This window comes from Micromys minutus, assembly GCF_963924665.1.
Source record: "Micromys minutus genome assembly, chromosome: 6".
NCBI lineage: Eukaryota > Metazoa > Chordata > Mammalia > Rodentia > Muridae > Micromys > Micromys minutus.
In genome coordinates, this window is record NC_137975.1 from 82,041,516 (window position 1) to 82,055,676 (window position 14,161).

At 41.8% G+C, this 14,161-nt stretch overlaps 1 pseudogene across 1 annotated transcript in view; it reads left to right on the forward strand.

Annotated features, from left to right (window-relative positions):
- Window positions 1-5,212: 5,212 nt before the first annotated feature.
- The window catches only part of LOC308422103 (U1 small nuclear ribonucleoprotein C-like), a 144,047-nt pseudogene continuing 135,098 nt past the window's right edge, over window positions 5,213-14,161 (forward strand). The window contains exon 1 of the transcript in view: window positions 5,213-5,838. The product of the transcript in view is annotated as a U1 small nuclear ribonucleoprotein C-like (transcript). The remainder of the gene's footprint in view (window positions 5,839-14,161) is intronic.

A 14,161-nucleotide genomic window follows, 5' to 3' on the forward strand; every position in this document is an offset into this window, starting at 1 on the left:
ACAGCTCTGAGTATTAGACAATGTATCTTTAAAATCCTGGAAATTCTAACTCAGGTTCTCATGAATTAGGAGAATTAGGAGCATTCACTCTTACCCACTGCTCCATCTCCCCTCCCCCCTCCCTCTGCCCCGCCCCCTGTTCAGTGGTTTTCAGAAGCACATGTCTGTGAAATCATGTACTAGTCTTCTATATCTCTCTTGCTTGTTGCACTTGATGTGCTGAAGATTCACCTACATTATCACAAATGACAAGATGACCTCTTTGTAAGGCTAAATAATATTTTTCATTATACCTATACCTATACCACATTTGCTCTGTCTATCTAATGAAGGACAGAGGTGGCTTCTGTGTCTTTGTTATTGTGAATAAAGCTGCAGTGATCAGAGTGCATCTATCTCTTTTAAATGAGTTGGGGACTAGGGAGAGGCTCAGTGGTTTTGCTGTGCTTACAAAAGATTTGAATTTGGTTGCCAGCTCCCAAGTCACTCCCTGTAACTCTGGCTCTAAGGAATCTGACACCTTCACCTTCTTCTGAACTCTATGAGCACACACACACACACACACACACAATTAAAAAAACTTTTTTAAAGATACCAATTTAACTTTCTAGGGAATGTATCCATGAATACCATGACTAGATCACATGGCAATTTCACTTTTTTTTCCCCATTAGTTTATTTTATTCACTTTGTATCCTGATCCCAGCACCCCTCTTTCCTCCCAGTCCCACCTTTACAAGCCCTTCCCCCACACTTTCCTTCTCCTCAGAGAAGGGGAAGCCCTCCTCATAGGTACCACCTGCCCAGGGACTTTAAGCTGTAGCAGGACTAAACGCAGGTCTCCCACTGAGGCCAGACAAGGCAGCCCACCTAGGGGAAGGGGATCCAATGACAGGCAACAGAGTCAAAAACATTCCAGCTTCAATTGGTAGGGGACCTACATGAAGACCAAGCTGTAAATCTGCTACTGTGCAGGGAGCCTGGGTCAAGCTGCTGCATACTCATTGGTTGGTTGTTCCATCTCTGTGAGCACCATAGGCCCAGGTTAATTGACACTCTAGGTCTTCTTATAGTGTCCTTGACCCTTCCAGTTCCCTCAATCTATTCCATTCTTCTACAAGATTCCCAGAGCTCTGCCTGATGCTCGGCTGTGGGTCTCTGCATCTGTTTCCATTGGCTGCTGGATAAAGCCTCTCAGGAGATAGTTATGCTAGGCTCCTATTTGCAAGCATAGCAGAGTATCATTAATAATGTCAGGGGTTGGCTTTCTCCCATGGGATGGGTCTCAAGTTGAGCTAGTCATTGATTGGCTGTTCTCATAATCTCTACTTCATCTTTATCCCTGCATATCTTGTAGGCAGGACAAATTTGGGTCAAAGGTTTTAGGGGTAGGTTTATGCCCTTCTCCTTCCACTGGAAGTCCCACCTGGCTACAGGAGGCAGCCACTTTAATCTCCATATCCCCTGCTACTAGGAGTCTCAGCTAGGGTCACCCCCATAGACTCTGAGAGCCTCCTTTGTCCCAGGTCTCCATGAGTCCTTTCCCATGCCCCTTCCCATACCTGATCCCCATCTCTGTAACTCTCCTCACTACCCCCCTCACCCACTTCCCTCCCTTCATCTAATTCTGATGTCTATCTACTCCCCTTCTGAGTGAGATTCAAACATCCTCCCTTGAGCCCTTCTTATTACTTAGTTTCTTTGGGTCTGTAGCATGGTTATCCTGTACTTTATAGTTAATGTCTTCTTATAAGTGAGTACATACCGTGTGTTTCTTTTGGGATATGGGTTCCCTCACTCCAGATGATATTTTCTTGTTCCATCTGTTTGCCTGCAAATTTCACGTTCTTCTTGTTTTTAATAGCTGAATGGTAGCTGACTGTGTAATGAGCTACATTTTCTGTATCTATTCTTTAGCTGAAGGAGATCTAGGCTGTTTCCAGTTTCTGGCTAATATAAATAATGCTGCTATGAACATAGTTGAGCAAGTGTCCCTGTGGTATAGTGTGGCATATTTTGGGTATATACTAGGAATGGTATAGCTGGATCTTGAGGTAGAACTATTTCTGATTGTCTAAGAAACTGCCAAATTGATTTCCAAAGTGGTTGTACAAGTTTGTCCTCCCACCAGCAATGGAAGAGTGTTCCCCTTGTTCCATACCCTGCCAGCATGTGCTGTCACTTGGGTTTTTGATCTTAGCTATTCTGATGGGTGTAAGATGGAATCTCAGAGTTATTTTTATTTGCACTTACCTGATGACTAAAGATGTTGAACATTTCTTTAAGTGCTTCTTAGCCATTAGAGTCCTCTGCTGAGAATTCTCTATTTAGCTCTTATCCCACTTTTATCAGACAACCATGGACTAAAGCTGGAATTCAACAACAACAGAAACCCTACAAGCTCATAGAAAACTCACTTGAAAACCCTGCTTCCACCTGTTTTCTGTGTCTGTTTTTCTACCAGAGTGCCATCCTTTTCTGATATAATTTGAAATTAGGAAGTGAGAGGCGTCCAGCTGTGTTCTTCTTTCTCAAGATTGCTTTGGTTATTTGGAGTTTTTATAGTCTTATAGATGGGGGTGCTTAGGCAAAAATTACATCACATTCTAGGGCAAGTTGCACTTGGTCTAATCTTGATGTGTTCAGTTTGATAGTATTTTACGACAATTTTTGTGAGATATTGATATTCAGCAGGAGACTGGGAATCTGTGGCCTTTTGAAAATACAAGAGTAAGACTAGAGATCCAGATTTAGTGATCAGACAGATTTGGAGTCTGAGAGGCAGCAAATTTGAGAACTTAGAAGAACAATAATTAGACAGAGGTAGATAAAAGCAACTTGGGAGAGAGGAGCTTAAAAGTATAGAACATAGAAGCAGAATGTTAGATTGCACCCTCATAGGATGTTGGAGGGAAAGGGACACTAGAGAGTGCAGATCCCAAAACTTGCATTAGTGATTACTAGGAATGGAAGTAAAACCAACTTCCTTTGGTGGTTCCAAGTCTGGGCTCCATGAGGTCTGTCAGGAATTCCTTTTCCTGAGTGTCCTGAGCCTGCCAGCATTGCTCCATCCTGCTGCATCTTGCTCTGTCCTGCTGCATCCTGCTTCATCCTGCTCCATCCTGCTTCATCCTGCTCCATCCTGCTCCATCCTGCTTCATCCTGCTCCATCCTGCTCCATCCTGCTCCATCCTGCTCCATCCTGCTGCATCCTGCTGCATCCTGCTGCATCCTTCTGCAGCTGCCCTTGTCCTTCCATTTTCTTCTTTAATCCTTCTCAAGTGTGTGGGTCTTGTCTGTGAAAATTTCCAGCACAATAAACAACACAGATCTTGACCAATAGTTTGAGGAGCTCTATGTATGACCTACTTTGTGGTTGTACACTGCAGAGGAGGAAGCTGTCTCTTGCACTGGGGTATGGTAATAGGCTGAAGGAAATAATATGGAAAAAAAGAATCTAACCCTGCTTCTTTTGACAAGGCAGAGGGATTGAACTATGCCAAGAACTCTGAAGAGAAAAGATTCAGAGATGGCTCAGAGGTTAAGAATCCTAGCTGCTCTTCCAGGACTCAGGTTCAATTCCCAGCACCCACATGGCACAGCTCACAACAATCTCTAACTCCAGTTCCAGGAGATACTTCAGAATTCTTCTGACCTCCATAGATTCCAGGCATGTAAGTGGTACGCAGACATATGTGCAGGCAGAACAGCCTTATGCATTAGTTTGTTTTGCTTTTTAAAAAGAACTTCTATTGCCTGACTAACTAGTAAACATTTTTATATAAATATTCATGAGTCTCTCCTTTTCAGTCTGCCAAGGGAATTGCATACAAATGATTTTTAAAACAAGTCATTAGATGAAGAGGAGTGTTGAGTGTTTCTAAAGCACTGTGTTGGGAAATGTCAAAAGGGTGGTCACCAAAGGTAGAATAGAAGCACTAGTCTTAAGGAATTTAAAATGATTAATGTAGGCTGTGGACTGTTGCCAAAGTGTGGGTATAAAAGGAAAAAAATGATAGAATGGTAGATGTCAGATAGGGAGAACATCAAAGTAACACTTAGTATATGAAGGCAGGAAAATTGCAAATTGAGGCTAGCCTGATCCATCTACACATAGAGAGTCTATCTCAAAACAAACCAACAAACAAACAAAACCCCAAACTAAAACACTGAGAGCTCCTGGTTTAAAAAGCTTAAAGTGAGAAACCCTAATAGAACTTGTTATACACCAAGCATCACACTGCACACTGAGTGTCACACTGTCAGCAAATATAATAGTATACTCTTCACTTTCAAGTATATTGGACTCTATTGGGAAGCATATATGCATTAGCCCATACTATAACAAAGACTTAAAAAAAAAAAAAAAAAAAAAACACCATTAATGTGTATTATAAAGGAGGAAATGGTTCTAAGAGAATAATGCATGCTGGTCTTCCAGAGGTTCAGAATTCAGCTCCAGCACCCAAGTCTGTGAGCTGCCTGTTATTCCACTTCTAGAAGATTTAACACCCATTCTGGGGGCACAAACAAAAATCATTAATTTCCTTTTACAAAAGAAGAAACAGCTCTAATGGGCAGCAGTAAACCTGTAATAGGGTCCCAGACCTTAGTAATCCAATCAGTCTTAGCACAACTAACTCCATGATGGAAGTACCATATAAGTTATAAAGCTTAGCACGTAGATAGCACTACCTGCCAAAAATGAAAACAAAGACCTAATCCATCAGAAGACTAGGAAATTCTCTAAATGTACTAACCTTGCTTTTTTGCTTCTGAAGTTCTGCTTCTGAATAACTGTTTTTGAAATATCCCAACTCAGAGTATGGGTTTTTGTTCTTAAAACTCACCTCAAGAAAGGCCTGATACACTAGACTCCTGAACAGCCAGTGTATTCACTGCCCAGCTAATAAATAAGGGCTTCCTATTGGCTTAACCCTGTGATCAATAAGTCTTCTCTGGTGGATACTCCACAACAACCTGAGGAGGGGAGAAAGGAAAAGAGTTTCTAGCAAAATACACACATGCTGAAAGTAGTATAGGAAGGAATTCTGCAGACGAAGTTAAATGGTCCCATATAAAAGCATGGGAACAGGAAAGTAATCAAGAGAATCATGCCAGAGTAAAGTACAAGAGCTTATCTGTTTGAGGACTAACGGACAATTATAGACCGCAATAGCAGAATATAAAGGCTAAGGGCATGTGGAGCAACATGCCTAAGTTTTATTGCTACTGCTGTGATACATGTCTTACCCACGATTCTCCATCTGTGAGGAAGACAGGTTGCAGTTGTCGGAAACACAAAGAAAACGTGAAAGATTATTGCTAGAAATGGATGAAAGAGCAGGCCCAGAGCCTGACTTACAAAACAGCAGCTGCGTTTCAACAGAGATCCCTCCAGCTCCACTCTCTGCTCCTCTGCCTATAGAAGCCATGATCCCACCTCCCCCAAGTCTTCCCGGCCCTCCTCTGTCTGGCATGATACCCTCACCCCACATGGGAGGCTCTCCCATGATGCCAATGAGGGCTCTCCTCCTCCTGGGATGATGCTTATGGGATCAGCTCCTGGGATGAGACCACCCATGGGAAGCCACATGCCCATGATGCCGGGGTCTCCAATGATGAGACCTCCCGCCCGACCTACAATGGTGCTCGCACGGCCTGGGATGACCCGGCCACAGATAAGAGCAGAAGTGCTCTTTATCATTCTTTATAGTTTTGTTCTTGTTGTTTCACCAGGAGGTCTTGGTGCTGCACCTGAGTGTTTACTAGATGCACTACAAGGAACTTCCTTCCTAACAGAGAGAATGCTTCTGGAGAGAGAAGTGATACAAAAAAGTGAGGTTTTTACTTACATTGTGAAATGTGAAAATAAAATCTTCAGCTCTGTTAGTTTAAAAAAATACATGTGTGTGTGTGTGTGTGTGTGTGTGTGTGTGTGTGTATGTATGTATGTATGTATTTGGCTACAAAGATACTGTAGTGTCAGATGGCTAAAGGGAAACTGACTTAACATGGAATTGAGATATTAATTTGCAACCAATAAGAAACTCAAGCTGTGTAGAAAATAATAAAATGCTTCTTTTTAAAAAGATAACTAGCTTCCAGCTTGTGATAGTATAGCATGGTCTATACAGTATTTCTTCTAATAAAAGCTAACCTATTTTAAGTGTATATAAGTTTTAAATAAAGGTTCTATATAAAACATATACATACATTTATGTTTGTGTACATTTTTCAAAGGCATCAAAGAATTGATGATTTAAATAGAATTAGAAGGAAAGAGCCCTACATAAAAGAGAGTCATACAGACTACTGAGCTGACAGTATATAGCCAATTTTTCCTCCTTGGGACATTTAAAAATGTGTGTATAGAGAAAAAAAAAGAAGACTTCAGGCAGAAGAGTTGAAGAGAAAATTAGTACTAAGAAATGAAAATGCTAGCTGGGCTTAGTGGCCTAGTGGCACATGCCTTTAAATCCAGCACTTGGGAGAGATAGGCTGGCAGATCTCCATGAGTTCAAGGCCAGCCTGGTCTACACAGTGAGTAGTCAGAGCTACATAGGTAGTCCCTGCCTTGAAAAAGCAAACAAGCAAACACACAGCCACAGAAACACACTGGCCGCCACAGCAATTGCTATCTCACAGCAAAATGACAGGTTAGATGTTTATAGGAAAAGAGAGGTGGGGACAGAACTTAATGTTCTTGTACTTTTCTCAAGGCAGGTACTGAGTTCCCAGGTTGTCTTGTGATGGTGGCTAGCAGCCCTGAGGCTTCTTTTTATATTCCCTTAATTTGGTTAATGCTCCTTCTCTGTCCCCTGCTTCCCTCTTCTCCATCCTTCCCAAGTTGAACCTTTCTATCACCACTACTTTCCGCCTCTGCTTCCTGAGCACCAGGGTTATAAGGTGTGTGCCACCATGCTTGCTAAAAATTACCGTACGTGAGCTGGCACTGTATGGATGCATACAGGCATAGTATTCATCTGCCCCTAGGTTCAATCCGCAGCAGAAAAAACAATTTTGTTAACCTCAAACCGACCTGATTAATGTAAGGCACACCTTCCTTTTATTGTGCACATGGCAAATTCTTATTTTTCTCTTTTCTTAAAATCTCTCCAAAGAATTCACACTGCATTCCCTAGGATGAAGTCTTCATTGCTAAAAATCTCAAAGACTCTGTCTCACCCTATAAAGCACAGACATGGGTTTATTATGCTTGCTTCCAATGTTAAATCATAATAAATGCATGGGTAGCATTGTTCAGTAACAATGACATTTGACCTTTAAGTACTATATTTGATTAAGTATTAATCACGTATTAATGTGATTGTTAGTTGACTATCTCGGATATACAATGCTGAGTAGTGCAACTGGGCAAGAATTTCCAGAATGTCTGTGGAAAAAGGCATGAACTACTCAGCATCAATCTGAGAATCTGCAGCTACTTGAACTTACACAAATGAATTTGCCTTGAAACAATAGTGTCTCTTTAAAGTTTTGTCCTTGACTCAACTCCCCCCCACCCCCCCACCCCCCCACCCCGGAGCTATTCAATTCTATTTAGTCCAGACTGGCCTGTAACTTGCAATCTTTCTGTTTGCCTCCTGGTGGAAATTCGGCCAGGTGGAAGAGGTGTGTGTGATTAAGCAATCCTGGTCAAGGTGCACTCATCATTGTTTCTGAGTCTGCTAAGTGGTCTGGGGACACCCTTATTGCCCTTAAGGGGGGGATCAATCTGCTTCCCAGAACACAGTGAGTCCAGAGTGCAGCCTTTCCCTCAAGGATAATTGTCCTCACATAGGGTGGAGTTGTGTGCCCTGCAAGGTTCTGCTGTTCCTGGAATCCAAGGTGACTGCAGTGGCCTTAGGAGCACATGGTCCTTTGTGTTTCCTCCAGCTGTGAGAAGGAAGGGCTTGGTTATGTAGCCACACTCTGAGTGGTGAGCATGCCTATCCAGCATGAGGGAAGCGTTCTGTAAAGGCAATTTCTAAACGCCTGTTTCTTGGGTACCTTTGCTAGAGCCAAGGATAATCATGACTGTAGACAGTAAAATGACACTTTAGCAGAGACCTATATAGAACCTCTCATTAGATTCTAAAGTTGTTCACTGTCGAGGTGAGGCTTGTTATCTAGCTGCAAGGTGAACAGGATCTTGCTTGAGTTTCAGTTTCCAATATCTGGCTACAACACCCTTGGTTGATATTTCCAGTTTTCTTCTTCCCTTGTGTGTGTGTGTTTAAGTATAAAATAGAGTTTATTCAGGGCATAGCGAAGGGAATTAAGAGGGAAGTAGTGGCAGAGAAAAGCAGAGGGAAAGGGTTAGGGAAGGAAGTGAAGGCCAGCCATGAGCACCTGGAGGGTGGGGGGAAGGGGAATGGGGAGAGAGGGACAGGAAGGCAAGAGAGGAGCAAGAGAGTGAGGAGAGGGTTAACAGCCCCTTTTATAGTGGCAGGGCAGAGCATACCTGGCTATTGCCAAGTAACTGTGGGATGGAGCTTAGACAGAATGCTAACATTTCCACATTTTGGTTTAATTAAAGAAAAATTAGGAAGAAGAGATGGTGGAGCAGGAATAGAGTCGTTGTGATCTCTGACCACTTCCTGCTTGCTACTAAAACCTCACATTACTCCTTTCTGAAGCCCTAGAAGCTGCTGCTAAAAATTATGATAAACCTTAAAGGAATTACCCTAAGCTGTCTGTCTGTAGAGGTGCTGTGGGGGTTGCCCATGAGCCCCTTGGGCAGTTCACCAAAAGAGCCTACAGTAACTGTCACCAAGGATATCGAAACCACAAACCAGGACAATAGAAGGCGATTGCCATCTTTGTTCTGCCACCAAAGCAAGAACTCTGTGGTGCACTCAAGTGCTGGGTTTTAAATCCTTAATCTTTGCTTTTCATGTAAATCTCTGCCATTAAGTGCTTACCCACCTTTGTAGAAGGTGTGTTTCTGTCCCCTTTGCTGACAAGGCTGAGCTGTCCCAGGGAGTCTGTGTAGATTTAATAGAGAAAGAACCAAAGTGTTATAATTGGCTCTGGCAAATAAAAATAAAAATAAAAAAGTGTTGTTTTGTAAGAAAGAGATTGGGTTTAGCTTCTAGATACTTTGTCCGTCTCTCTCTCTCTCTCTCTCTCTCTCTCTCTCTCTCTCTCTCTGTGTGTGTGTGTGTGTGTGTGTGTGTGTGTAGGGGGATTCTTTGTTCAGGTAAGTAGAGGTGAACGGTGTTAAAGAGTCAACTCAAACACAGGAACAGGAAAAGCTGCAGTCTAAAAAACTCTGATGTGGACCTCATTGCTATCTGAATGACAACAGCCTCTCAACTAAGCATTTGGAGTTCTTTATCTCCACCCCAAACCTGCCCCATTTTCCTATTAGTTGTGATTATCAACTTGACTGGAGTCAAACCTGCTGTGTACCTGCAGGGGCATTTCTAGAAAAAACTGACATAATATCACATCACAAAATAAAATGTCTCTTCCTGTCTGGCTTTCCCATCACCTATCTCAAGATCTGGAACCAAACAAGTGCTCATTAAATGCCACTTAAGTGGATTGATCAGCACCAACTAATCAGGTTTTATCTACTTCCCACAACAAGCCTCAGAAATGACTTAGAAAAAAAATTCTTAAGAGGCAAAACACAGGAGAAAATGCAAAACAAAACAACCCCCCCAAAAAAACAACCAACCAAACAAAGCCCCCAACAAACAAAAACCAGAAATGTTATTCCTATCAGGCCAGAGCCACTCACTTACTGTATCTTAGCCTGAATAAGCTGATTTTATATCTTTGGATACACATATGTCACTGTTCCTGTCCCCCGGATCATATCTCAGAGACGCAAGTCTTTGGGGGAAATCATCTCTACCATTTTAGGTTAGAAAGGTCAGGGCTCAGTGAGTTAACTGACAATATACGGATAATAAAGGATGAAAGACAAAACTGATACATGCACATAAATAGCCAGAGAGAAGTCTTGATAAAGAGAATGTGTGTGTGTGTGGGGGGGGGGGGAGGTGGAAGAGTAGTTTCAACCAGAAAGCACAGAAAGGGCATTTGCCTTTTTTATGCTAATTGCACGGACAATCTTTCAGGGTGGCTGATTTCTCAGGGAATTCCCTCTGGTTGGGATTCTCAGTGGCAGTGTTTTTCAGGTCTGCTGCAGTTGGAAAAGCAGGGTCCAGAATTTTTGTGCATTTTTGTGACCCTATATATTTTCACCTTAAAATAATTTTCACAGTAAGTGTGAAGATCAGAATGGTTCTCCACAGAAGTATGACTTAAATCCACAGAGATCTGTAAACTTAAGGTTTTAAGGAAACAACAGGGCTCAATGACTATTAAAAAATGCAAAACAAAGCAACCACTGTTGAAGATCTCCTGACCCTGAGCTCTGTAGACCAACCTGGGAAGCCCAGTGAGACCTTGGTCCCTAAAAAACAAAACAAGATATAGTCTCCAGAATTAAGACATAATGTTTTATTTCTCAACAGCTTTTTATTCAAATGTAAACTTTCAAAATCTGGATATTCCATCTTTGCCCAGAATGATGAGATATGTATGCATGACAAAATGGATTGGCATGTGCCTTCCTCTACCCTTTTCTACTTCCCTTCCTTTTTCCCTCTCTTCCCCTAACTTTCTTATTCCTGATATCCTTACCCATTACCAAGTTGTTGAAGTTGTTGATGGCAGAGAATCAGCCCTGGTCCAGGGCCAGGCTGTCCATAATAACCTAATTATCAGCCTGTTCAGAACCCAGACTTTTCTCCGGAGGGCTTGAGGGTGAGGGTAGGGTGTAGAAATCTCCACTTTAAGCAGAGTTGTGTGCACACTTAAAAGAAAAAGTCTCTTTGTTAAGTATTCATCTTAATACTTGGGAGACAGGATATTGTTCCAGGGGCATTCAAAAATTTTGCCTTTAGTTTTAGTATTTGAAAAGATTTATTGAGTGCTATAGAACAGAGATCCCTTTGGAGAGGTCTTATTACTGAAAGAGCCCCAGGTCTGAGTATTTCTTTTCCAAAAGAAAAAGGAAAAAGAAACAAAAAAAAAAAAAAAAAAAAAAAAAAAAAAAAAAAAAAAAAGCAGGGATAGTGAGAATCCATAGGAAGTACACATGACTTTGTACACAAGCAGCCTGGTTCTATTTCACCTGCAACATGGTAGTCCCTGAAACATCCATCCTATGGACACTTCAGGAAAAAAATGGCATGTGTCTTTAGTCCTTGGAATGTTAGCTTTATTGTTTCCCTTCTATTTCTCATGCTGGAGTTCTTTAGTTCATATACCACTTTTAGATCAGTTTTGAAGTTTTATGGGATAGGCTTGCTTGCCATTTTCCACCCCAGAAGTTACTTTATTTGAATACCAGGGTGTGTTTCTACTTGAATACTGGCAAAGGCTATTGGAAAAATAAAAGTGTGAAATTCAATTTTATTGCTACCAGAAAATATTAGCCATAGGGTGGAAATGTGAGAAACCTCCCACTTTGCGAGATGAAGCCAGGATATCACCCAACTTCCCAAAGAACATTGATTCCTTCTTTTGGGCAAAGATAAGATATGGAGCTGTAACGCTGGCCACCGTCAAAGGCTGGGGGAATGCTGATGTCTAGGCTCATCTGGAAGCTACAGTGCTAGTAGCTACTACAGACTGAGAAATCTCAATTTCCTAGGCCTATGTAGAGCTGTAGTCCTCACAGAGCATAGGGACTAAATGGGGACTTTAACATTAGAGAACACAATCTGTTGCTGGTCTTACCTACTTAGTTAGAGTCTCCATTGCTATGAAGAAACGTCATGACTAAGGCAACTCTTACAAAGGCAAACATTTAATTGGGACTGGCCTAAGTTCAAAGGTTTAATCCATTATCATCATGTCAGGAAGCATGGCAGCATGTAGGCAGACATGGTGCTGGAGAGGAGCTGAGAGTTCTATATTTTGATTTGAAGGAAACCAGGAGAGTCTGGCATCCTCAGGCAGCTAGAGGAAGCTTTCTTTTACAATGGGAGGAGCCTGAGCATTGGAGGAGGTCTCCAAAGCTCACCCCTACTGTGTCACACTCCTCCAACAAGGCCATGCCTTCTAACAGTACTAGTCCCAATGGGCCAATTTAAACACCACACCTGCCCTCTCTGCACTCTGCTGTCAAATACTGAGGGACACAGAAGCTGCTAAGGAACCACTCTACCTACTCATGACTTCTCTCTGGGTGGAGCCACATGATCTCAGACAGCTCATTAGTAACAGATAAATCTAGAACTTCACTTGTTATATTCTATTTTCCACTTATAGATGGTCTCCAAAGTCAAACACATTGCACAGCTTTTAATAAGAAATATGAATATGCGAGGTCACATGATAGAGTTGAGCTATAATTATAGGTGGAATTAAGGTTGCTAACCAGTTGACTTCACAATGGGAGAGTGTCTCCGATTACCAAAGTTGTTCCAGCGCCATCCCTAAAAAGTGGCATTGGACAACTGAAGAGAACAGACCAGAAAGAAGAAAGAAAAGGATTTTATCAGCTGGTGCTAGACTGGAAGAAGAGCTATGAGCCAAGCAAAATGGGCAATCTGAGGAAGGTGAGAAAGGCAAGAGAAGATATTCTACATTTTGCTGAAACCTTGATTTTAGTCTAGTAAGTTCCTTTTGATTTCTGAACTTTAAGATGAGCTTTTAAAACCACTAAGTTTGTGGTAACTTGTTACAGCAATAGTGAACTGACAACGCTACTGCTAGAGGACTATCTAGCAGTATTCTGTATTTTTCCTTCTTTAGAAATAATAACTTCAAAATGTATGGTTTATCATTAATATTTTTCAATGAATATACATATGCATTTCCCTCATGTCTCGATAAATGACAGCATATGCTACTTACTAGGAAGATCAGAGTTTCTGGAGAAAGAAAACCAACAGAATGCATATATGTAAGGGGGGGGTGCATGAGAAGACCACTTCACACAATTGAAAAGGCTGAAAACCTCCATAATATGCTGTCTGCAAACTAGACAGCCAGGGAAGTCAATAAAGGCTAGGTCTAACAAGATGGAAGCCTTAGAACCAGAGAGGCTAATGATGAGCTCTAGAGTCATACTGACATTCAAGAGTTCATGGAGAACCTCTGGTTCCATTCAGATTCCAAAGCCCAGAGAACATAAAGTTTGATATCTAAGGTCAGCACCAGAAGAAACCTTTCCCATTTTCTTCCTCCAAATGGGTCCCCCTCAGGCTGGATGCTGTTTGCTTACATTGAGGGTTCATCTTCTCCACTCATACGCCAATATTCTCTGGAACACCATCACAGACACAACTTTAGTAATGCTTTACCAGTCCTTGAAGTGCTCCTCCATCTAGTCCAGCTGACATCCATAATTACCAATTGCACCTACTTTTTTCTACCTTTTCCTCACTTAACAATATATTCTGAGGACCAGTCCATAGCAGCTTATGACTTAGCCAAGTGGGGCTGTGTAATGATTAATCTCAGTTGTCAACGTGATGATCTCAAGAATCACCTGGGAGTGAAGCCTATGGTCATGCTGCTAGGATGTTATCTTGATTATTTCATTGAAGTGGGAAAACCTGACTACTGTGGGTAGCACCATTTCCTGGGCCAGCTGGCTTTCAAAACTGTATCAACAGAGAAGGTAAACTAACCATGAGTATTCCTTGTTCCTGTTTCTTGACTGTGGACACACAATGTGACCGCTTCCTCAATCTCCTGCTACTGTGACTTCCTGGGATACTACAAAGGACTCTACACTGGACTGTGAGCCAAACTGAAACTCTCTTTAAGCTGATTTTTGTCCGGGTATTTTATCACAGCAACAGAAATGTAACTAAGGCAGACTGTTATAACAAAATAGTAGTATATTCTTACAAAATACACATTTGTTTCTCATAGCTCAGAAGCTGTGAGCCCAAGATCAAGGGGCTGGCTGATTCAGTTTTTGTGAAGGTCTGCCTCCAGTCTTGTAGAGGATATTGTGAGGTATCATCTGGCTGCATCTTCATACAGTGGGGAGAAAGAAACTGGTTTCTGGTCCTCTTTTTATTAGGATATTTTTCCCATCTGGGGACCTCCTCTGAACCTAATTATCTCTCAAATGTGCGACCTCCAAATATCATTTCATACCACATATTCCAGCAGCTAA